The sequence below is a fragment of the Giraffa tippelskirchi genome, chromosome 10, assembly GCF_054371585.1.
Source record: "Giraffa tippelskirchi isolate mGirTip1 chromosome 10, T2T-mGirTip1v1.2.pri, whole genome shotgun sequence".
NCBI lineage: Eukaryota > Metazoa > Chordata > Mammalia > Artiodactyla > Giraffidae > Giraffa > Giraffa tippelskirchi.
Window position 1 is genome coordinate 132761777 of NC_137284.1, and position 25147 is coordinate 132786923.

At 37.9% G+C, this 25147-nt stretch overlaps 2 long non-coding RNA genes across 3 annotated transcripts in view; both read right to left on the bottom strand.

Moving 5' to 3' along the window:
- Positions 1–203: 203 nt before the first annotated feature.
- Positions 204–4358, bottom strand: LOC145523136 (uncharacterized). Of its 2 annotated transcripts, none has more exons than XR_014066372.1 (3): positions 4160–4357; positions 3514–3748; positions 204–3162 (listed from the first exon to the last, which is right to left on the bottom strand). It is a non-coding gene; the product is annotated as an uncharacterized LOC145523136 (long non-coding RNA). The 2 variants fall into 2 exon arrangements; XR_014066371.1 differs by having other exon boundaries at positions 2345–3153; positions 4160–4358.
- Positions 4359–6825: 2467 nt separating this feature from the next.
- The window catches only part of LOC145523589 (uncharacterized), a 116903-nt gene continuing 98581 nt past the window's right edge, over positions 6826–25147 (bottom strand). Inside the window, exons 6-8 of the long non-coding RNA XR_014066734.1 lie at positions 18805–19092; positions 8847–8982; positions 6826–8727 (exon numbers count right to left, since the gene is read on the bottom strand). This is a non-coding gene — a long non-coding RNA (uncharacterized LOC145523589). The remainder of the gene's footprint in view (positions 8728–8846; positions 8983–18804; positions 19093–25147) is intronic.

A 25147-nucleotide genomic window follows, 5' to 3' on the forward strand; every position in this document is an offset into this window, starting at 1 on the left:
TAAATCCTTCACTTTTTCTGATTGCTGTGGATTTTTGACAGGTTTGCCACTATGAAGTGATACATCAGTAAAAAAAGAAGAAGAAGAAGAATATAAAAGTCATCATTCCCCAACCCCTCTGAATAACTTAACTTCCTGCTACTAGGCAGTCTTCTGAGATGGATAAACTTTGAGAAGTACAAAAATATAGTCTTCATTCATGCTTACAGGGCCTTGTAGAAGTCTTTATTTGGGATGGTATGGCTGGTTTTGTATAGTAGGTGCAGGATGGATTCCTTGGGTTTATCTGTTGTTATTCAGTCACTAAGTCATGTCTGACTCTTTGCAATCCCATGGAATGAAGCATGCCAGGCTCTTCTGTCCTTCACTATCTCCAGGAGTTTGCTCAAATTCATGTCCATTGAGCCGGTGATGTTATCTAACCTCCCCATCCTCTGATACCCCGTTCTCCTTCTGCCCTCAATCTTTCCCAGCATCAGGGGCTTTTCCAGTGAGTCAGCTTTTCATATCAGGTGACCAAAGTAGAGGAGCTTCAGCATCAGTCCTTCCAAGGAGCTTATCTAAGCATCTCCAATGTGCCACTGCATGCAGCACTTTACATAAACAGGTTAGATAGACAGTTTAGCACTTTAGATAGACAGTTTTGCCAAGAGAATGCACTGGTCAAAGCAAACACCCTCTTCCAACAACACAAGAGAAGACTCTACACACGGACATCACCAGATGGTCAATACCGAAATCAGATTGATTATATTCTTTGCAGCCAAAGATGGAGAAGCTCTATGCAGTCAGCAAAAGCAAGACTGGGAGCTGACTGTGGCTCAGATCATGAGCTCCTTATTGCCAAATTCAGACTTAAATTGAAGAAAGTAGGGAAAACCACTAGACCATTCAGGTATGACCTAAATCAAATCCCTTACAACTATACAGTGGAAGTGACAAGTATATTCAAGGGATTAGGTCTGATAGACAAAGTGCCTGAAGAACTATGGACGGAGGTTTGTGAAATTCTACAGGAGGCAGTGATCAAGACCATCCCCAAGAAAAAGGAACACAAAAAGGCAAAATGGTTGTCCAAGGAGGCCTTACACACAGCTATGAAAAGAAGAGAGGAGAAAGCCAAAGGAGAAAAGGAAAGATACACCCATTTGAGTGCAAAGTTTCAAAGGATAGCAAGGAGAGATAAGAAAGCCTTCCTCAGTGATCAGTGCAAAGAAATAGGGGAAAACAATAGAATGGAAAAGACTAGAAAATTCTTCAAGAAAATTAAAGATACCAAGGGAACTTTTCATGCAAAGATGGGCACAATAAAGGACAGAAATGGTATGGACCTAACAGAAACAGAAGATATTAAGAAGAGGTGGCAAGAACACACAGAAGAACTATACAAGAAAGATCTTCATGACCCAGATAATCACGATGGTGTGATCACTCACCTAGAGCCAGACATCGTGGAATGTGAAGTCAAGTGGGCTTAGGAAGCATCACTACAAACAAAGCTAGTGGAGGTGATGGAATTCCAGTTGAGCTATTCCAAATCCTAAAAGATGATGCTGTGAAATGGCTGCACTCATTATGCCAGCAAATCTGGAAAACTCAGCAGTGGCCACAGGACTGGAAAAGGTCAAGGTCAGTTTTCATTCCAGTCCCAAAGAATGCTCAAACTACCACACAGTCACACTCATCTCACATGATAGCAAAGTAATGCTCAAAATTCTCCAAGCCAGGCTTCAACAGTATGTGAACCGTGAACTTCCAGATGTTCAAGCTGGTTTTAGAAAAGGCAGAGGAACCAGAGATCAAATTGCCAACATCCTTTGGATCATCAAAAAAGCAAGAGAGTTTCAGAAAAACATCTACTTCTGCTTTATTGTTTATGCCAAATCCTTTGACTGAGTGGATCACAACAAACTCTGGAAAATTCTTAAAGAGATGGGAATACCAGACCACCTGACCTGCCTCCTGAGAAATCTGTATGGAGGTAAAGAAGCAACAGTTAGAACTGGACATGGAAAAACAGATTGGTTCTAAATCAGGAAAGGAGTATGTCAAGGCTGTGTATTGTCACCCTGCTTATTTAATTTATATGCAGAGTACATCATGAGAAATGCTGGACTGGATGAAGCACAAGTTGGAATCAAGATTGCTGAGAGAAATATCAATAACCTCAGATATGCAGATGACACCACCCTTATGGCAGAAAGTGAAGAAGAACTAAAAAGAATCTCTTGATGAAAGTGAAAGAGGAGAGTGAAAAAGTTGGCTTAAAACTCAACATTCAAAAAACTGAGATTGTGGCATCTAATCCCATTATTTCATGGCGATAAGATGGGAAAAATTGGAAACAGTGGCAGATTTTATTTTGGGGGGCTCCAAAACCGCTGCAGATGGTGACTACAGCCATGAAATTAAAAGACACTTGCTTCTTGGAAGAAAAGTTATGACCAACTTAGACAGCATATTAAAAAGCAGAGATATTACTTTGCCAACAAAGGTCCATCTAGTCAAAGCTATGGTTTTTCCAGGAGTCATGTATGGATGTGAGATTTGGACTATAAAGAAAGCTGAGCGCTGAAGTGTTGATGCTTTTGAACTGTGGTATTGGAGAAGACTCTTGAGAGTCCCTTGGACTGCAAGAAGATCCAACCAGTCCAACCTAAATGAAATTAGTCCTGAATATTCATTTGAAGGACTGATGTTGAAGATGAAATTCCAATACTTTGGCCGCCTGATGCAAAGAACTGACTCATTTGAAAAGGCCCTGATGCTGGGAAAGATTGAAGGAGGGAGGAGAAAGAGACAACAGAGGATGAAATGGTTGGATGGCATCACCGACTCAATGGACATAAGTTTGAGTAAACTCCGGGAGTTGGCGATGGAAAGGGAGGCCTGGCGTGCTGCAGTCCATAGGGTTGCAAAGAGTCGGACATGACTGAGCCACTGAACTGAACTGAACTGAGATAGACAGTAGTGCCAGGGTGCCTGTGCTCCCATCCAGATCTGCTACCTTCAAGTCTCTGGATGTGTAAGCCCCACTTTGAGTCAGTTTTCCACTTGGAATCTTCTGCATGATTCTCTTGGTTTGGAGACTCTCCCATCGCATCTGACTCTGCCCTTGAGCCTGCATCCTGAAATACTTCTGCTGTTTGACAGCTTTGATCCCTAGTTCAAATATAGAAAACTTAAAATTGAATACAAAGAAGAGACTACATAATCATAAAATGTTAGAACTGAAAAGGACCCTAGGGAGCATCAGATTCATATAATTCCATTTTAGAAATGAGAAACTAGCTTCCAAGAGAATAAGTAACTATCCTCCTGGTAAGCAAAGCTGGTAAATGGCCAAGATGAGACTTTCTACATGTGGCTTCTGATTCCAAACTCAGGCCCATTGCCACTTCACTGTGGTGAAGTGGATAGGCATTTCTGAAACTTTACGTAGTCAATGAATAAGAAATCTGGGACTGAAAAGGCTCCTAAAATGCCCTTGTGTGCATATGTGTGCATACATACCAGTGGTATCTGCCTCTCCCAGATGCAATATGTGAAAGTGGCTTATAAATGACAAAATCCATGAAAATTCAAGATAAGAGTTTTCAACATCATCTTCCTTCATAGGAGACTGGAGCCCCAGGAGGCAGAGTCATTTTTCTCCAACTTTGATAAGCTGTAACTTGGTTTTCCCCTTTTGGAAGATGATTTCCAGAGTTCTGCTACATGTATCGCAAAAATCCCCTGGAATAGAAAACTTAAACAGGAATTTATTCTTTGTGGACTGGGGTGCACATGAGTAGAGTTAAGATAACATAAAATGGCAAAATCAATGCAGCTTTGAGGGTAAATCTCATACAGTAAAGAATCTGCTCACAATGCAGGAGAACTGGGTTCGATCCATGGGTTGGGAAGATACCCTGGAGAAGGGAATGGCTACCCATTCCAGTATTCTCGCCTGGAGAATACCATGGACAGAAGAGCCTGAAGTGCTACAGTCCATGGGGTCACAAAGAGTTGGACACAACTGAACGACTAACACTCACTTTTCACTGATAGTAATAGAGCGCCTTGGTTCTGAACTGGCATTTGGTCTGATCTGTCTACACTTCTAATCCTGAGCACACGATTGACAAATGAATATTTTAAGTCAAGAAGATAGACTGACTTAGAAACATTGGAAACAGAAATACTGGAAGTGCTTTTTTTTTTCTCCTTCTTTGAAAGCATGGCAGTTCATAGTATCAGCAGGTTGATTGTCTCATTCTGGTATACACAGGACTCTATTTGTTTCCTTATCCTGGGAAGTTACTGCTATTATAAATGATTCCTTTTTTGTTCTGACAGCTTGAATGCTACTGTACCCATTTAAAGAGTTATGAGTCTTTCGAAGCTGAATTCTAGGGTGATTATGATGCTGCAGCTGTCATTGCCTGATGTAAATCATGTGGTCATAAATGAAAGCCTACCCTGGCCTTCATCTGGGCAGCATCGCCTCTGCCTTTGGGAACTGCTACCACTTGAGACAGTTTGCAAGGAGGTTTATGTGATGTAGTACAGATGCTTTCCAAAAGCAGAGATCGTGCTGTTATGAAATGCTGTTGTCCTCTGGCACCTATTGGTGTGTGCCTTGAACACCAGGCAGGTCTCACAGGCACAAGAAGAGGGAAAGAAATCAGCATCCATCTTTATTTAAGGACAAATGGAGAATAATAGAAAAATTACCTGCAGCTGCCCTATGCTTAGGCCTAGAGTAGTGGCCATATGCAAGCACATCTGAAGTCAGAAAAATAGTTTCCCAGAAATCTCACACCCCTATTCTTTTTTATTTATTTATTTTAATTGGAGGATTATTACTTTACAATATTGTGATGGATTTTGCCATACATCAGTATGAATCGGTCATAGGTATACATTGCCCCTCCATCCTGAACCCTCCTCCCACTGCCTTCCCCACACCATCCCTCTAGGGATAGAGTCCAGGAGTCACAACAAGAGAAGCCGTCACAATGAGAAGGCCAAGGACCACAGCTAGACAGTAGCCCCTGCTTGCAGTGACGAAGACCTGGCATGGCCAAAAATAAACAAATCAATACTTTGAAAAACAAGAAAGACAGGCTGTTTGGCCCCAGGCAGTCTGAATTTTGAGTTTCAGACATTTGCCAGTATGTTCTGGGATTACCAACCTCCTGATATGCATTGTAGTGCCCTGCTTGGGATGAAATCTTCAATTTCATAGTAAGCTGACATAGGGCACTGCCACTCTGCTTGGGAAAGGGGGAGTGACCCCGTACACAGCTAGTGTGAGGCCCAGGCAACCCAGAGTGAGCACCTAGAGCAGTTTTCATATGATCCTAGCCCAAACATGCTACCCGAAATATGGGCAATTATCATATGTCCTCTCCTCTGCAAAGCTCAGACTCCGTGATGAGTAATAACTGCTGTATTGCTTTTGAAAGCTGTTTTCTGATCATTTATTATCATGGTGTTAATGACAGAAAGTCATCAAAGAGTTGAATATGGGTATCTGTAAAATTTCTATTCTCTTTTAAGGGATTAAATTGCTTTAAAAATGTTGGCTTTTGCTCCTCTTCTCTCTCTTACCACCCAGGCAAGGGAAGTGAGGCAGCAGCACAGTGCATCCTTGCCCTGGGGCTTCTGTATCCAGTTGGTAGGTGATGCCAAGCTGAGAACTAGACTAGGCTTCTCTCTTTTTCCATCCTGGTGCTTATCCTCCTGCCAGGAATGTGACTAGAGTGTTAAATTTAGAAGCACTAACTTAGGGAGGAATTTAAACAGAAGTTCAAACATATCTGTGGCAGTTCTAATTTACAGTTTGTTGTTGGCAGTATGCGGATTTGGGGAATTAAGGGATTTGGCAAGATATTCACTTTGCCTGCTTATGCCTCTTCTCACTATACTTCAACTCAGTGCAACAAATATTTCTTAAGCACCTACAAACAGGGCACTGTGCTGAGTACACTGGGAAATAGATGAGTATGACAATTCTTACCATCCAAAAATTGTATACCTGGATGCATACATCTCATTGTGTACCTTGGGCAGTATTGACTGCAAGAGTACCCAACCAGATGTGTGCTGTTGTTTGTAAGCTGCACAGAAAAGGGTTCTGAGCGATTGGTAATGCATGCATGCTTCTTTTTTCATGGTGGTGATGGTTTAGACAATGAAGACATTAAACAGGAAAGCAAACTACGATGCCTTCTTTAGTCAACGAGTGTGAGCGTTGCATTTTCTCAAGAAGAGACTCTGGAGTTGCCTGGAAGGCCATGGGCACTTGGAGGTTAATGTCTCAAGTTTACTAATGGCTTCAGTATTCTTGTCATGAAATCTTACAGAAAGATTCCTCTTGAGAAATGAGAACTTCCTTATTCAGAAGTTTTTCTGGTGGCAAATCTACCTGATTTTCTTTTTTTCTTTTTCTTTTAATTGAAGTACAGATGATTCACAATATTGTGTTAGTTTCAGTACATGGAGTTTTCCAGGCAAGGATACTGGTATAGGTAGCCATTCCTTTCTCCAGGGGATCATCCTGATCCAGGGATTAAACCTGGGTTTCCAGCATTGCAGGCAGATTCTTTACCATCTGAGCCACCAGGGAAGCCTCAGTTACAGGTGTACAACAAAGTGATTCAGCTATACATACTTTTTTAAAGATTATTTTCCATTATAGGTTATTGAAGCACAATGAATAAATTTCCCTATGTTATATAGTAAATTCTTACTGTTTATTTATATATTAGTTTATATCTGCTAATTCCATATTCATAATTTACCCCTTTCCTGCCCTTTCACCTTTGGTAGCCATAAGTGTATTTTTTTTTTGTGAGTCTGTTTCTGTTTTGTATATAGATTCATTCATATTGTTTGTAGATTCCACATATATGTGATATCATATGATATTTGTCTCTCTCTGTAAATCTACCCTGACTTTCTGAACTAAATACTAACTCATACATACTTGGAAAAAAAATGTATATTTTGGAAAAAAAAGAAGCAATTATTTTATCATCATAATAATTGTGCATATCTGCTCCTAAGTCTCAAATGCATATTTTAAGGGCACTTTTAATCATACCTTAACTATGACTTTGATTTTCAATCACTTATAAAACAGAAAATGTCAGAGTTATTTTGAGTCTTCGGCATTTTAAAGCAGTAAATTATTTATTTCTTCTCAACACAAACCAAGGATTTTCAAAGAGGAAAGTGAATGTAGAAAGGGAAAAGCTATAAATCCAGAACAAAAAGGGACCCAGAAATAGAGCTCAATGCATAGAGACACAAATCAGAAGTAAGACATTTAGTGAGACAGGAAAAAAAATCTTGTTATTCTTCAGTGCTTAAAAAAACCTGAAGGGTGAGCTGGGCAGCCTAATTGACTATCACTGAAGGATGTGACATCGCTATCAAAAGGGTCATTGTAATTTGGGGCTGGCTATGCAGAGTCATCACTTCCCAAGGTAGAAAGATAATGCTCTGTGTCTATGGACTGGGCTTCACCCAGAAAATATTTAAGTGGCTATCAAGGTGAATCTGAGAATAGACACTAAGCCACCTTTGGACTTGAGCACAGGTAATTAACGATATGCAAGGCGACACTACCCTTGGCTTTCACAGCAATGGGACAGCCGTCCCTTGGTCAAGTGGCATTAGATCTCCTGAGAGTGCATGCATACCCAGGGGTGCTAATTTAACTTGTCAGGTGCCTGTCTGCAGACAAGTTTCAGGTCACTGTTACTGAGTTAACTTGGTAATAAGCACAAAGGGTTCCTCTGAGAGGCTTGAAAATCAATTTAGAAGAGAAGATCTTGAATATTTCAGATTATGGTGAGAACCAAGCAGCTCTTTATGTCTCTGCACAGGCAGGAGTGCTGCTCAAATCATACTTTCTTGACTCCTTTAAAATTCTGCTAGATGGAAGCTAAAAGCATTGTAGTTTCCTCTTCACATTGTGTTGAGTTGGCCAAAAAGTTCATTTGGGTTTTTCCAGAATATCTTGTGGAAAAATCCGAATGAATTTTGTGGCCAACCCAATATTTGAGTATAGATTTAAATTTGCAAAATAGCTTGCAAAGAATCCCCATATATTCCACAGCCAGTATCTCTATTACGTGGGAAGAAACATTACAAGACATTTGTTTTATTAATATACAATTTTCTCAGTATGTGTAAAAGTAAATACTGTAATTATATTAAACAACCAGTAAGAATTATAACAATGTATATCCTACTGTAGCCTAGTTCTTCATAACCAGTGTGATGATAGCTACACAACCCTGAGAAAACCTATGGCATATACAGAAAATGAAAACCTGGCTGTTGAAATACTGGCATTGTGCCTTTAATATAGACAGCTATTTTATGTTTCTACATGTATTTTTAAAAAAACAATTTCACTTAAAAAAAAAATATTTCTTTTTCATTCATTCTGTCCAGAGAGAGAACAGGAGGTCCTATGTTTTGACATTTGGTATAATCTCAATGAAAAATTGAGGCATATTCTCAAATAGCATATAGGTTAGTTGCATTTTCAATCAGAAATAAGAAATCATAAATTCTCAGTTGAATTATTCAGTAAGTTAATGAAAGTCATACGGAACAATAGTTGCCATGACTGGAAGTGGAAATAATAACTGCTGTTATGAAACAGAAGGTCTGGGATGTTGTTTTTCTTTTCTCTTCAGGAACTTTATATCGATCTTTGGTGTTATTCTGTTTCCATAATATAAAATAGAGAGAAAGGGCGATAGAGAAAGAGAAACAAAGTCACTGGCTCTTTCCAGTTATGCTCTCTGAATTAGTCTAGCTCAGGTTTTTTCAATTTTGTTTACCTTTTCAAATCCCCATCTCTTAGTTTTATTAATCCTTCCTATTTTTCTCTTCTGGGTTTCCCAGGTGGCACAGTGATAAAGAATCCATCTGTCAACACAGGAGATGTGGCTTTGATCCTTGGGTCACGAAGATCCCCTGGAGAAAGAAATGGCAACCCACTCCAGTATCCTTGCCTGGAATTTTCCATGGGCAGAGTAAGAGGAGCCTGGTGGGCTACAGTCCTTGGGGTGGCAAAGAGTCAGACACAACTGAGCATGGCATGGTAGCATTTTTCTCTTTTAGTCTCTACTTCATTTATTTCCATTCTGATCTTTGTTATTACCTTTCTTCTAGGATAATCTATTTTTTTAGTGACATTTTAATTACATAAATTTTTCAAAGCAAAAAATTGTAATTTTTTGTCTTGGAAATGTTATAACATTTTTAATAGCAAAACATAGGAATAAAACAGATTCAATCATTTACATTACAAATAAGAAATCTGCAGTTTGTTGTTGTAGCCTGACAAAAGAAAATTACCCATTAATAATCTATGTGCAATGTAATTACAAATATGTACAGTGTTTTAAAAAAGCCTACAAGGAGGACTTTACAGAAGGACAGTTGGCTAGATTCTTTATTAGACTACTCAGATGATCAAAATAGTAAAACTCTGTGGACTAGTCATAAAGTATTGGTCACTCAGTAGTGTCTGACTCTTTTTTATCCTTTGTTTCTTGTTTATTTTTTCTTAACATATACATTTTATTGAAGTATAGTTGACTTACAATTTCAGGTGCACAGCAAGATGATTCAGTTATACATAAACACATGTATTATTTTCCGGATTGTTTTCCATTATAGGTTATTACAAGACATTGAAGATAGTTCCCTGTGCTATACAGTAAACATTTGTTGCTTGTTACATGTCTATTTCTTTTAAATTAGAAATCTAGCATTCTGTTCACACTAAGTCAAACAAGTGGAATCAAAATGTCATAAATTTTTTAGTTAGGCAAAAATTCATGTTTCCTAAAATAAATGTATCATACGTATTATATACATATATATATATGTATACAAAAACTTTCTACTACATTTGATACAGGTTTGAGGAAGAACACTTGATAAAGGTTTGAGGAAGATCTTATTATCGATAGGATAATCGATTTTTTGATTACCTCAAACTCAACTGATTTATGACCTTAATTATATTTTCAAACAATTTTAACTTTTATCAACCTAATCATGGAGTAGTAACTCTTCCATCACATTCATGGATTCTGCCACATCCAGGGGAACAGATTATAGTGAGGTATATAGTATATGACATGATGAAAAACTTGGAGATCATTTTAGAGTGCCATCTACCACATAGATTGGGGCTTCCCTGGTGACTCAGCTGGTAAAGAATCTGCCTGAAATGCGGGCGACCTGGATTCAATCCCTGGGTTGGGAAGATCCCCTGGAGAAGGGAAAGGCTATTGACTCCAGTGTTCTGGCGTGGAGAATATCATGGGCTGTATAGTCCATAGGGTTGAAAAGAGTAGGACATGGCTGAGTGACTTTCACTTCACTACCACATAGACATTCTGCTTTTATTAATGGGCTGATTTTGACCTCTGTAATGTCTTCCTTCTCCGAAGATTTATTTAAGAGACCTAAAATATTCATATTTTTTCTCCTCAATCCTTTTCCACACTTTTTTATTTTTGGCCACTCCATGTGGCCCGAGGGATTTTAGTTCCCTGATCAGGGATCAAACCTATGTAACCTGAAATGGAAGCATGGAATCTTAACCACTGGATTACCAGGGAAATCCTACCACACATTAGTATTATATCAAATATCAGAAGATGATTGCTTCTTGGCAGGAAAGCTATGCAAACCTAGACAGTGTGTTGAAAAGCTGACATTACTCAGCCAACAAAGGTCCATATAGTCAAGGCTATGGTCTTCCCAGTGGTCGCATACGGTTGTGAGAGCTGAACTATAAAGAAGGTGGAGTGCCAAAGAATTGATGCCTTTGAACTGTGGTGCTGGAGAAGACTCCTCAAAGTGCCCTGGACAGCGAGGAGATCAAACCAGTCAATCTTAAGGGAAATCAACCTTGAATACTTATTGAAAGGACTGATGCTGAAGCTCCAGTATTTTGGTCACCTGGGGGGAATAGCCAGCTCATTGGAAAAATCCCTGATGCTGGGAAAGATTGAGGGCAGCAGGAGAAGTGGCGACAGGGGATAAGCTGGCTGGATGGCATCACCGATGCAATGGACATGAACATGGGCAAACTTTAGGAGATGGTGAGGGACAGGGAGGCCTGGCATGCTACAGTCCATAGGGTCGCAAAGACTTGACACAACTGGGCGACTGAGCAACAACATGCTGACTTGACTTCACAGTAAGTTTTACTTTATTTTTTTAATAAGGGACTAGCTATTTAAGCCTAGGTACCTATTATTGAAGTCATTTTCTAGTCGTTTCAGGCATGGACTGATATATATGTTTAAAATGATCTGTTAATTTAAAACAAAGTTAAAACAAAACTGAAAAATAAAAATTACGAAATTTACTTACAAAGTTCCTAATATATTTAATGGATCAAATAGCTTTTAATTCCACTATTAGGTGGTTTGTCATTTGTACATGAATTCATAAACATGAATTTTCACAGGACTGGGGGATAACTCAGTAAAACATGCCTAAGATTCATAAGCTGAGGCTGTTCAGAAAGTTGTTTGAATATTTGGTGAACTCTTTTCTTGGCCAGATGTAAACCTAAGAACACAGGGTAGACCAGGGCTAACCTCTATTGTCCTGCTATCAACAAGAATCTGGTGGAGACGGTTTTACCCAAAGGCAATGGAACAAAATAAAAAGAATCAACTTCCTTGAGTCACTCTCTGTGTCTTGTTGTTGTTGAAGAGATTTATGATGTAGGGGCAATCAAGTGTTCCAAAGGAACACAAAGAATTGGAATAGGCCTCGGTGATGTGAGAGAACTTTACCGAAATGTATTGGCAGGGTGTTGTGTAGTTTCTAATAGCAGAGTTTCTAATAGCTTGCCCTCAGAAAACCGAAATGAGAGAACAGAGAAAAGAAAAAAATCACCCATTATGGATCACTTTCATGAGGAGAGAACAAGTTTGGGGTTGCAAATATGTTTTATGTTTCCTCCATTGGAGGTGGGGCTGTTCTTCCCCAATAGCCATCCCTGATGGTTGCTACATTTGCACATTTTTCCTTAAGTGAATAAGTTATGCAGACATTTTTCCCTGGTTGTGTTTGCTTAGATTTTATATTAGACAATCTGCCTTGAAAAAATAGAAAATTGTAGTTTGTAAATTACATATCTAGGTATAGGCTTTTTTGCTTTATTTTAGTTTTTCTTTTTTCTTTTTTTTTTTTTTTTGGCATTTATCCTTCTTGGTATTCTCTAAGCTCCTTGAAGTTTTGGTGTCTGACTTTAGTTTGAGGAAATTCATTTCTCTCTTTATTCTCCTAGTATTTCCATTACAGGAACTTCCCTGGTGGCTCTTTAGTAAAGAATCTGCCTGCCAATTCAGGAGATGTGGGTTTGATCCCTGGATGGGGATGATTTCCTGGAGAAGGAGATGGCTCCCCACTCCAGTATTCTTGCCTGGAGAATTCCATGGACAGTTCCATGGGCAGAGAAGCCTGACAGGCTACAGTCCATGGGGTCGCAAAGAGCTGGACATGACTTATCAACTAAACAACAACAAATTTCCATTACATGGTATACTATACCTTTTGTAGTCATCTCATAGTTCTTGGATATTATGTTTTGAATTTTCAGTCTTTTTCCCCCTCAGTTTTGAGATTTCTATTGAGATATCCTCAAGCTTACAGATTCATTCTGCAGCCAAGTCTAGTTTGTATGAGTCCAACAGAGGCATTCTTCATTTCTATTACAGTGTTTTTGATCTCTAGCACTTAAGAAAAAAATTCTTTCTTAAGATTTCCATCTTTATTTACATAAGTCAATTGTTCCTGCATGTTATCTACTTTTTTCATTAATGCCCTTCAGTATATTAATCATAATCTTTTACATTTCTTGTCTCGTAACTCCAGTATTCCTTCTATATCAAACTCTGGCTCTAATCTTTGTTCTTCCTCTTCAAATTGATTTTTGCCTCTGAGGATGTCCTGTAATTTTTTGTTAAAAGATAAGCATTATTGGGTAAAAGGATTTGTAGTAAACAGGCCTTTTTTAATGTAATGTTAAATTTGAGAAGAGAGGAAAAGTGTTCTATATAGACCTATGATTAAGTTTCAGTCTTTTTTAAAATTTATTTTATTAAAGTATAGTCGATTTGTGTTGCTGTGTTAAAGTCTCAGTATTTTTTTAAGCTGTCCCCTTGGACTGGGAATTTCATCAGTGCTTCTCAGATTTTTTTTTCCCTCTTTTATCTGGGACAGACTGATTAGATGGGGCTGGGGCTGGAGTTGGGTATTTCTTTTCCTCCGGGTAAGTTAGGTTTTGATAAAACCATAGAATGTTAGTCTCTGGGGAAATATGTTTTTCTGACGGCAGAAGCATGAAGGGATTTTTCTCTGATACTTGCTGTGAGGATCGTGAAGCTAAAACTCAGAAAAGTGCGGGGTCTCCCCAATGACTGGTTACTGCTGGAGTTCTTAACTCTCAGACTTGTCCACACTGAAACTCGAGCAACTTATCAATTACAGTTCAACCTCTTTTTTCTTGATTTCCAAAGTTTCTTATAAATGTTACATGATGCCTGCAAAAAATTTAACAACTTTGGTTCAAATGTTTTTAAAGTTCATAGACTGATTTATATATAAATTTTTATTTTATATGTATCATACTCTGGCCAAAATACTGCATAATATGTTAGCTTTTCTTCTCAAGAATACGAATGCTAGGCACCTGCTTTTATTAATGAGACTGCTAATGTATGTCACATCAAAATCATTGTTATTGTTCAGTCACTAAGTCGTGTCTGACTGTTTGCAACCCCATGGAATGGAGTACGCCATGCTTCCCTGTCTTTCACTATCTTCCGAAGTTTGTTCAAACTCATGTCCATTGAGTTGTGATGCTATCTAACTATCTCATCCTCTGCCACCCACTTCTCCTTTTGCCTTCATCTTTCCCAGCATCAGGATCTTTTCCAAAGAGTTGGCTCTTCATATCAGGTGTTCAAAATATTGGAGCTTCAGCTTTAGCATCATTCCTTCCAATGAATATTCAAGGTTGATTTCGTTTAGGATTGACTAGTTTGATCTCCTTGCTGTCCAAGGGACTCTCAAGAGTCTTCTCCAGAACCACAATTCAAAAGCATCAGTTCTTCAGTGTGCAGCCTTCTTTATGATCCAACTCTCAGATCTATACATGACTACTGGAAAAATCATAGCTTTGACTATATGGAAACTTTGTCAGCAAAGTGGTGTCTTTGCTTTTTAATACGTTATCTAGGTTTGTCATATCAGAATACTTCTTAGCTTTTAATCTACATTTTCAGAGAGCAATTCGTATTCTTCCACCTTCTCTCTTAGAAGGAGAAAAACTTGCCAAACAATATATCATACTGCTCTTCAACTGGAGCCATTTTTCCATCTTAAATACATTTTCTGAAATGTGTCATTTATGGTTAAAATATTCTAATTATCATTTTTCTGTTCTTATAGAAACTGCCAATTTTATCCAGACTCTATTATTTAGTCATGCAAAATTTACAGAGCAAAAAAAGAAAAAAATGTGTTTTCAACTACAGACTCTGAAAGATAAATTATAAATATGGCCCAGGAATGAAATTCTATTTCCTGGCATAAATACAGCAGTGTTGTATGTAAATACATAACTTTTAAAGATGATCAAATCTTTATAAGTTTCAAATCTAGGTACTTAAATTGAACTTGGAGGACGTCTAGTGCAACCTCTCAGGCAATTAAGAACCCTCTCAACAATACCTCTGGAAAACAACCATATTATCCTTTCCTAGTAAGACCCTAAAAAGCCCTTTCACATACACAATGGATTTTATCCCATGACTTTCAAATGTGTCACTAACAGACTGTGATGGTTAAACAATGTATACCGAGTGAAAGATGGTAGGTGGAAGAAGGGAGGGAGAGAAAGAACTGAGACTACAATTCTCATCTTCAGACTCCTTGCCAGGTTTTCTTACCATGAATCCAGAATGATGCCATCCAGACTGTCTAGAGAAAGCAGACTCCTGGCTCAGCGAACACAACAGGGGGTATTTTTGGTATCAGTTCATCATTCTCTTGGGGAAAAAAATGTGTTTCTCCTAATAATAGGTTACTTAAAATATATATCTAGACTTACAGACAAGTCTGCCTAGAAAATGGTCTCAATTAAGGCAGCATGATGGAAAATCATGTTTCAGACACAGTGTGTACATTAAGGTACCACTGGCTTATATGAGGGATTTAAGTCCATGAGACCAGATTAACTTGTAAAATGGAAATATATATAGAGAGAAGAGGTTCAGGAAAATCATCCTCAGAATGTCATTTCGGTACCACTTAGAATTTTCCAGATGTCTCCACACAAAGCTCTTTAACAATTCTATTTTATTGCCTGATGGAGGGGAATCCTACAAATTTTGTATTTATTGTCTCACCTATTAAGTCCATTATTGAAGTATTATTCATGTGATACATTTTTTAAATTCTTAACTTTGTTCACATCTCTTAGTATTTCCCTTCACTCCCATTTATATGCACACAAAGATTTTATTAATCCAAGACATTTTTAAGGAGGTTTTATTTTGTGTTAGGTAATAGAAGTACAGTGTAATAAGCCTATATACCGTAACAGTATATGCAAAGCATTTTAGAAGAATAAGTCTACTATCCAAAATAACGTAATTCACTCTTAAGTTTAAAAGCATGACGTCAGTAACAGTATTTCCGCATTCATTAATAAATTCTACAGATATTTATCACATGCCCAGTATATATCAAACATTATTTTAGGTTCTGCTGACACAGTTCTGAACAAGAGTTAAGATTCAAACTTACAGTCTTGCTTGGGGAAACATAGGCAATAACAAGTTAAATTTTAAAAATATATAGTATGTAAAATGGTTCAGTTCAATTCAGCTCAGTCGCTCAGTTGTGTCCGACTCTTTGTGACCCCGTGAATCACAGCACACCAGGCCTCCCTGTCCATCACCAACTCCCAGAGTTTACCCCAACTCATGTCCATCAAGTCAGTGATGCCATCCAGCCATCTCGTCCTCTGTCATCCCCTTCTCCTCCTGCCCCCAATCCTTAAAATGGTTAGGACTGCTCAAAAGGACGATGAAACAGAAAAATGGGGTAACAGGCATGTAGAGGTGCAATTCTAAACAGAGATCCAAGGAAAGTGTCAGGAAAAACATGACATGTAAATAAAGACTTGAAGGAGGTAAGAGAGCACGTTTTGTGGATTCTTGGGAAAAGAGTATTCCAGACAAAGGAAAAAGTAAGTGCAGAGAGAAGCGAGAAAGGAGTACACCTGTAACATTCTAGGAAAATCCTGGAGGCCGGGGTAGCTGAAGCAGAGTGAAAGATAGTAGAGTGAAAGAGTTCAGAGAAACCAGGGCAGCCAAATCCAAGGCCTTTGGGGTCATAATAAAAAACCGTGAGAGAGTTCTGGAAGGGTGACATGATTTTACTTACATATTTTAACAAGTCCCCTGAAGGCACTGTGGAAAATAATGGGGCACGGGAAGGAAAGCAGAACGACTAGAAGGTTATCATACAGTGATCTAGCTGAAAGAGATTGGCAGTGTGGGTCATGTCATTAGCACTAGATGTGTCTGGTGGGGATAGGTTTTACAGAATATACTCTTGAAGTGGATGTGAACTATGAGAGCATGCTTTTTGACCTCGAGCTTTTTTAGCCTTGTCAACTGCAAGAACGGAGTGACCATTAATGGAGATGAGAAACACCATAGGAAGAGCAAACTTAGACATTATGTGTGAGTTGCCTATTAGAAGTCCAAGAGAGATTTAGATGAGGCAGTAGGTTATATATGTCTGGCATTTCGAGGCGTTTCAGACACAATGTGTACATTAAGGTACCACTGGCTTATACGAGGTATTTAAGTCCATGAGGCCAGATTAACTTGTAAAATGGAAATATATATAGAGAGAAGAGGTTCAGAAATTGAGTGGGAGTCATTCCATTATTTAGTGGTTGGAGACATGAGGAGCAACCAATAAAAGGAACTGAAAGGAGTAAAATTCCTGGAAACCAAAAAAGTTTCTTAAGAAGAGAAGGATCAGTTGTGTCAAAAGGTGCTGATAAGTCAACCGTGTTGAAGATTGAGAGACGACATTGGATTTAACTATGTAGAGGTCAGTGGTGACCTTGACAAAAGTAGTTTTAGTGAAGTGGTGGAGATGAAAGCTAGTTGGAATGATTCAAGAAATAATAAATGGACAAAAATCATAGGCTGTGAGTAGAAAAACTTCTTAAAGAGTTTTGATGTAAAAGAAAACAAAGGCAAATGAAGACTGGAAAGTTTTCTTTTTCTCTTCTTTTTTTAAAATGGGCAAAATAAGATGGATTTTCTTCTGTTTATGGGTGTTTGAGAGTTGGGCAAAAAAAAAAAGAAAAGAAATATTTTAAAGAATCCATCCATGTGCCAAAGAGAAACAAGAAAATAAGATAATATAATCTTGGAACAATTATTTTGAGGGCAGGGAAAGCATTAATATTTGAGGGTAATGGTTGGTATAATTGCAAGAGCAATGGTTTATATTGTACTTTATAAACACCATATGATCTTTCAAACACACTAAGCTTCTTCTTCCTATGTTTGCAAAACCCACATCCTTGAATGAATCTTAAGAGACAAAAAGGTGAAGACTAGAAGCAGTGGTTTTTCCTTTTTCTTTTTTTAGTTATACGTGCTGCTGAAGTGAGCACAGAAGCAGAGTTTTTAATTGCAGAAGAATATCCAAGGATATTAAAATTCTTTCACTTTTACTTATGTTTTATATAAGTCAGTCTTGGAAAAATGCAAGTCAAATGTCAGTTAAACAAATATTTTCATTTCCAGAAGCTTACAAAACTTAAAAGGATAATCTATTTTTGGCATATTTTTATAAAATAAAATTATCTTTGGGAAAAATCTGAGCAATCTTATGGTATTGTTATGTAAATTAAATAATAATTTTAATAACCAGCAAAGGAGAAAAAAACTAATACCATCTACAGTTGTTATTAAGTCCTAGTGCCAAAAGTTGTTAACTAGAAGAATTCTCATTCCATGCTAGGAATTTCAAAGCATTGACACTGTCAGGGAATACAGAACAACTTAACGTTACAGATTACAGAACAAATCTTTTAAAAATGTTGATTTCTCACTCTATTGGAAATACTAAAATAATTAAATATAACAACCGCTTTTGGTTTGAATTCTTTGGTTCTCTCTCTCACACACATTCACACATATACACACACAGAGAAACCTAAAACAAAATCCCTAAAAAGCAATAATTAGCTAAGAATGTAGAATAAACAAAGGAAAGAAAGCATATTAATTCCAATACTAAAGAGAGTATTTTTATTGTGAAGAAAAGATTAAGAATAAGAAAAAGAAACTGCCAAGTGTTTAATGAACTGCAGGCTGTAGTAAAATAGTATTCATTTTCCTAAGGAGAAAAAGTCTCTTATAACACAACATGAACAATTACAATCCATCTCTTGTTTTTATCTCCTTTGAAATAAAGTATACTCTGTATGTTCTCAACATGTGGAGAATGATACTAATGTCAATAGAGAATAACACAAAAATGGAATCAACATAATTATGCATGAAGGAAAATGGTAGTATTCAAATCATGATATATCTTGCACAGCCAGATTTCCCTCACTACATTTTTCAGAATGTAAAAGCCATTGAAGTAGAGTAAAAATTTAAAATTAAGTAGCATAGAAAAGGAGAAGGCAATGGCAACCCACTCCAGTACTCTTACCTGGAAAATCCCATGGATGGAGGAGCCTGGTAGGCTGCAGTCCATGGGGTCGCTAAGAGTGGGACACGACTGAGCGACTTCACTTTCACTTTTCACTTTCAAACATTGGAGAAGGAAATGGCAACCCACTCCAGTGTTCTTGCCTGGAGAATCCCACAGACGGCAGAGCCTGGTGGGCTGCAGTCTATGGGGTCGCACAGAGTCGGACACTACTGAAGCGACTTAGCAGCAGCAGCAGCAGCATGGAAAAGTTCAGTTCCTTTAGCAGTGACATGGTGCAGAATAAATCTGGATGATGAAAGAGAAAGTCTATATCACTGAAATCTCAGTCAACTTTACTTATTTCACAAATCAAATGAAAAATTCCTAGGCCCAAGTGATCATTTTAAGTACCCACACATATGACTTTGACACTTTTCATTTTCACTTTCATGATAACAAAAAGTCACCCCCATCATTATGGGAAAAAGAAACTCATCTCTGGTTATTTTTAGAGGAAAAACACAATTGCATCAGGAGTTAAGGTCTTAGGGTCCTTGATGTGGCTGTTGTTGTTCAGTCCCCAAGTCATGTCTAACTCTGTGACTCCATGGACTGTAGCACACCATGCTTCCCTGTCCTCCACGATCTCCCAGAGTTTACTCAAGTTCATGTCCACTGAGTTAGCAATGCTATCTAATCCCCTTCCCTCTTCTCCTTTTGCCTCCAATCTTTCCCAGCGTCAGGGTCTTTCCCAATGAGTCGGCTGTTTCCATCAAGTGGCCAAAGTACTGGAGCTTCAGCTTCAGTATCAGTCCTTCCAATGAACATTCAGGGTTAATATCCTTTAGGATTGACTGATTGATCTCCTTGCAGTCCAAGGGACTCTCAAGAGTCTTCTCCAGCACCACAATTTGAAAGCATCAGTTCAGGGCCCAGACTTTGTTAATGGTGCAACTCTCACATCTGTACATGACTACTGAAAAAGTCATAGCTTTGACTATATGAACCTTTGTCAACAAAGTGATGTCTCTGCTTTTTTAATACACTGCCTAGGTTTGTCATAGCTCTCCTTCCAAGGAGCAAGTGTTTTTCAGTTTCATGGCTGCAGTCACCATTTGCAGTGGCTCTGGAGCCCAAGAAAACCTGTCACTGCTTCCACTTTCCCCCTTGTATTTGCCATGAAGTGATAGGACCAGATGCCATAATCTTAGTTTTTTTTAACGTTGAGCTTTAATCCAGCTTTTTCACTCTCCTCTTTCACCCACATCAAGAGACTCCTTAAGGTCCTTAGTAGTCTAATTATGTATGGGTGGGACTAGGAATACCAGTATGTCTACAAAATATATTGTAAGATTAACAACAGTAAGCTGAAAACTAAAAGATGATTTAAAATAGTGTGTGTTTCTATTAATAAAGAGGATAGTCATTGTAGAATGCATGAAGACTATAAACCAAGACAAAATATAAATGGCTTCTAATCAATAATTACGAATAACAGTTAACGTCGATGCATTTTACTTGAAGACATTTTCTATTCATATGATATCAACTAAGATATCAACTGGATTCATGGTATCAAATTAAGATCATATTGTAATAGAATTTTGCATCCTATTATTTTAATGATGTTACATCATAAACATTTACCCATATAATATTATTTGAAGAAATCATATATATAAATGAAAATACATTTAACTATTTATTTACTGTTACATATTAAGATGTGTCCTTTTTTGGTATCTTAAATGAGCTAAGATTGATATACAAATATGTAAGTTTTACTTTTTTTTTTTTGATAGTTTACTTAGATATATAATCTCTCTGTTTGGATTCAGGTTTCTCACAGTTTTCATAGTACAAGACACAGTAAAAAAAAATAAACATTACATAGATACCAAAGTATAAAATCGACCCTCCCCTTGCCACAAGAACAAAATTTAGTATTTCCTTTTCTACTGTTAAAATGCAACTTGCAGTTAGCTATTCACTAAACATGTTTCACAGCCTACTAATTGGCTCAGAATGGCAGATTCAACAAATTTTTTTTCATTGAATATTTTCTTTATGCAAAAATACCATAATGAATATTAGGCCTTATCCTCCTATATTTATTCTCTTACATATCCTTCTATCAGTTCAGTTAAGTCACCCAGTTGTGTCCGAATCTTTGTGATCCTATGGACTGCAGCATGACAGTCTTCTCTGCCCATCAGCAACTCCCAGAGCTTGCTCACATTCATGTCCATTGAGTCGGTGATACCACTCAACCATTTTATCCTCTGTTGTCCCCTTCTCCTCCTGCCTTCAATCTTTCCCAGCATCAGGGTCTTTTCTAAGGAGTCAGTTCTTCATATCAGGTGGCCAAAGTATGTAAGTTTTACTTTGAGTAGTGACTTTATAATTCTATTCATTCTGTTAATGAAAACTTAAATATAGTGCATCAGTGATCAGATGAATGGTTCAATATTTAATTTATTTATTATGTGAAAGTGAAAGTGTTAGTCTCTCAGCTGTGTCATACTCCTTGCAACTCCATAGACTGTAGCCAGCTAGGCTCCTCTGTCCATGGAATTCTCCACATAAGAATACTGGAGTGGGTAGCCATTCCCTTTTCCAGGGGATCGTCCCAGCCCAGGAACCGAACCCAGGTCTCCTGCATTGCAGATAGATTCTTCACCATCTGAGCTACCAGGAATATAATGTAACTTAAAATAAAATATTGAAGGCAGAAGAAGGGATGACGAAGGACAAGGTGGTTGGATAGCATCACCGACTCCATGGACATGAGTTTGAGCTCCAGCAGATGGTGAAGGACAGGGAAACCTGGTGTGCTGCAGCCCATGGGGGTTCAAAGAATCAGATACGACTGAGTGACTAAACAACAACAATTAATACTTTCGAATGAAAAAATAAATAAGCAAATTACAGCAGGAAAAATGAGAATTAGGAAAGGAAATGCAGTCAAAGGAACACAGATACTCAAAATACACAACTTAGGAACCCATACGTTTAATAAAATTAAGTCACAATGTTTTCTGGAGTTTCTGAATAGCCAAACCAGAAAGGGAAACATACTCTGAGTCCCAATAACTGAGTCTCAATTCTTAGGATTAAAATAATGCTATTCTCAGGGGTAGCTACACTTTCTCCAGAAGCAATGACTTGACAAAATTTCTTCCTTGGATTTTCATGAAGACAAATTAGGTTAACGATGAATTTCATCTCCAGTGACATCCTTCTAATTAATTTTAACAGAGCTATTTCTTATACCATCTCTCCATGCAGACCAAGGGCGTGATGGCAAGATCAAAACCTTAAAATACACGTAAATTGGTCTCCATTTGTCAGCCATATTTCTATTTGAAAGGTTCTATAACATAGTGGCCACTTGAATGAATAAAAACTAAGAGTGTGTGCATTTTTAATTTTTTACTTAATCATTTTTTGATCGTTAAAGCCACAGAGTTAAAATAACTTGAGTCCCTTTATGATGGTGTAGAAAAATATCATTACAGCATAGAAGCTATTGTTATAATAGGGATTTAAAGTATATTGTCTTCTCTCCAAGAACTGACTTTATTTTTAAATTACATATTTTACCTAACTCCAAACAGAATTTTAGTTGGCCTATAATCAAAAGCAAAAGTGCATAGAACCACTGATAAAATGACAAGAGTCATGCAATCATATTATACGAGTTGGGAGTAGATGCTTATACTAAAAAATATCAGACTGAGGAGAGCTACTGCATTAAATTTCTTGGCAACAAAGGTAACACAAATCTAATTAAATTATAATGGGAAATATTTCAGTTCAAAAGGAATAGACAGTTTGTTACCACAGAATCCATACTTAACCCTTAATTAATTAATTAAAAATTAGCACCAGACTTCCAGATAAAAATAATAGACTTCTCCCTCCTTCAAAATTCAATAAAATGAATAAAAAGTAATAACCAGAAGAAAAAAATATTCGCCAATCCACAAGTAAGTAAAGAAGTGTTAGTCACTTGGTTATGCCTGACTCTTTGCCATCCCATGGACTATAGCCCACCAGGCTCCTCTGTCTATGGAATTATCCAAGATACTGGAGTGGGATTTCCCCGACCCAGGGATCGAACTCAAGTCTCCTGCACTGCATGCAGATTCTTTCATGAACCACCATCTGAGCCACCAGGAAAGCCCAAGTAAAGAAGGGCACAGTGCAATATGGACCTTAGCCACAACCCCACCTTATATAAACAGTACTGAGAGTCGATTAAAATATTGACAATTCTCACAAATACCATCAATTTTGATTTCTTTTTAAATTTTGAATGAAAGAACATGGTGACGTGGACTGGAGTGAGAAAGTGGAAATTGCTCTTACTGAACAAAACGGAGACTCCAAGCATCTTCCTAAAAAAATGATCCAAATTTCTGGGGTAAATATACTCCCTTCTTCAAACTTCTACCACCACCTCTGTGGACGTAGAACTTCTGGTCTTTACCAGGTAAAGAAAACATGTGGGCTTTCCCTGGTGGTAGAGTGGATAAGAATCTGCCTACCAATGCAAGAGACATGTGTTCAGTCCCTGGTCCAGGAAGATCCCACATGCTACAGGTAACTAAAGCCAATGCAAGACAATTACTGAGCCTGTGCTCTAAAGCCTGCCAGACGCAACTACTGAGCTCACGAGTTGCAACTACTGAAGCCTGTGTGCCGAGAGCCTGTGCCCCAAAACAAGAGAAGCCACTTCCATGAGAAGGCCACACACCTCAACTAGAGAAAGCGCATGCAGCAACAAAGACCCGACACAGCTACAGGAGTAACAAAATTCTCAAAAGAGCCCTTCCTCTCAGTTAGAAACACTCATCGGTCAGAGGTGGAAAGGGAGTCAAGGAGAACTCATTCACATTCATATATTAGGAGAAATGAACTCTCCACATCCTGTAAGTGTCCAAGAAATTGTCTCGCATGCATGCAAAAATACTGAACAACCTTTCCAAAAATTTATATATTAAAAAAAGAACAGTTTTGAAAAAACTGTTAGCCAAAAGCCAGAGGAAATGTTCCTGTTAGTGTTTTGCAGTAAGAGAGAAATAAATGTGAAAAAGGACTTAATACATAAAAAAACTCAAACACAAGATGATAAAACAAAAGTGAGATGAAGTGATGCCACTAGAGCCAATGAAATGAATTTAGGGTCAAATAATACTATTACAGAAGTAAAAAATACTAGAAATAAAGTACATAATAGATATGCTTTAACATTGAGATAATAGTATAGGAGAATGACTTGAGATAATTGCAGTGAATGCAGACAAAAGACTAGCAATCAAAGCAATTTGAGAGAAAATAATAGACATTGAGGCAAGACAAAAACTAACCATCATAAAGATAATTGAGACTCTTACAGAGAGAATCCAACCAATTAAGCAGAAAAAGAATTTGAATATATGGCATTAAAAAATTCCCTGAAATGAAGAAATATCTAAATTAATTAACCCACCTGCATCACACTTTTCTGATTCCTAAGAATTGATATAGTTTGATGACCTAAGATGCAAAACTAAAGAGGAAGAAGATAGCAAAATTCTAAATTGCAGTACTATGAAGATATTTTAATAGGTGGATAAAGAATGACTGCCCCTGAACCATACTATATGTAAGATTTGGACTGAGATTCCATAAGCCTGATTTAGTCCAAAAGGCAATGAGCACTTAAACAGTGGCCATCTAAAAGACAGTGTTTGCTTGGATTTCTTTAAAATTTTTTTTAATTGGATGATAGTTTCTTTACTATATATATATATATACACACACATATACATATATAAACATGTATATATGTCTCCTCTCTCTTGAGCCTCCATCCCACCCACCCCCAATCACGCCCTTCTGTGTCATCACAGAGTGCAGGGATGGACTCCCTGTGTTATACAGCAGCTTCCCACTTCAGTTCAGTTGCTCAGTTGTCTCTGACTCTTTGCGATGCCATGGACTGAAGCACGCCAGGCCTCTCTGTCCATCACCAATGCCCGGAGTTTACTCAAACGTATGTCTATTGAGTCGGTTATGACATCCAAACATCTCATCCTCTGTTGTCCCCTTCTCCTCCTGCCTTCAATCTTTCCCAGCATCAGGGTCTTTTCAAATGAGTCAGTTCTTTGCATCAGGTGGCCAAATATTGGAGTTTCAATTTCAGCATCAGTCTTTCCAGTGAATATTCGGGACTGCTTTCTGTTAGGATTGACTGGTTTGATCTTGCAGTCCTAGGGACTCTCAAGAGCCTTCTCTCAACCACAGTTGAAAAGCATCAATTCTTCGGCACTCAGCTTTATAGTACAACTATCACATCCATACACAACTGCTGGAA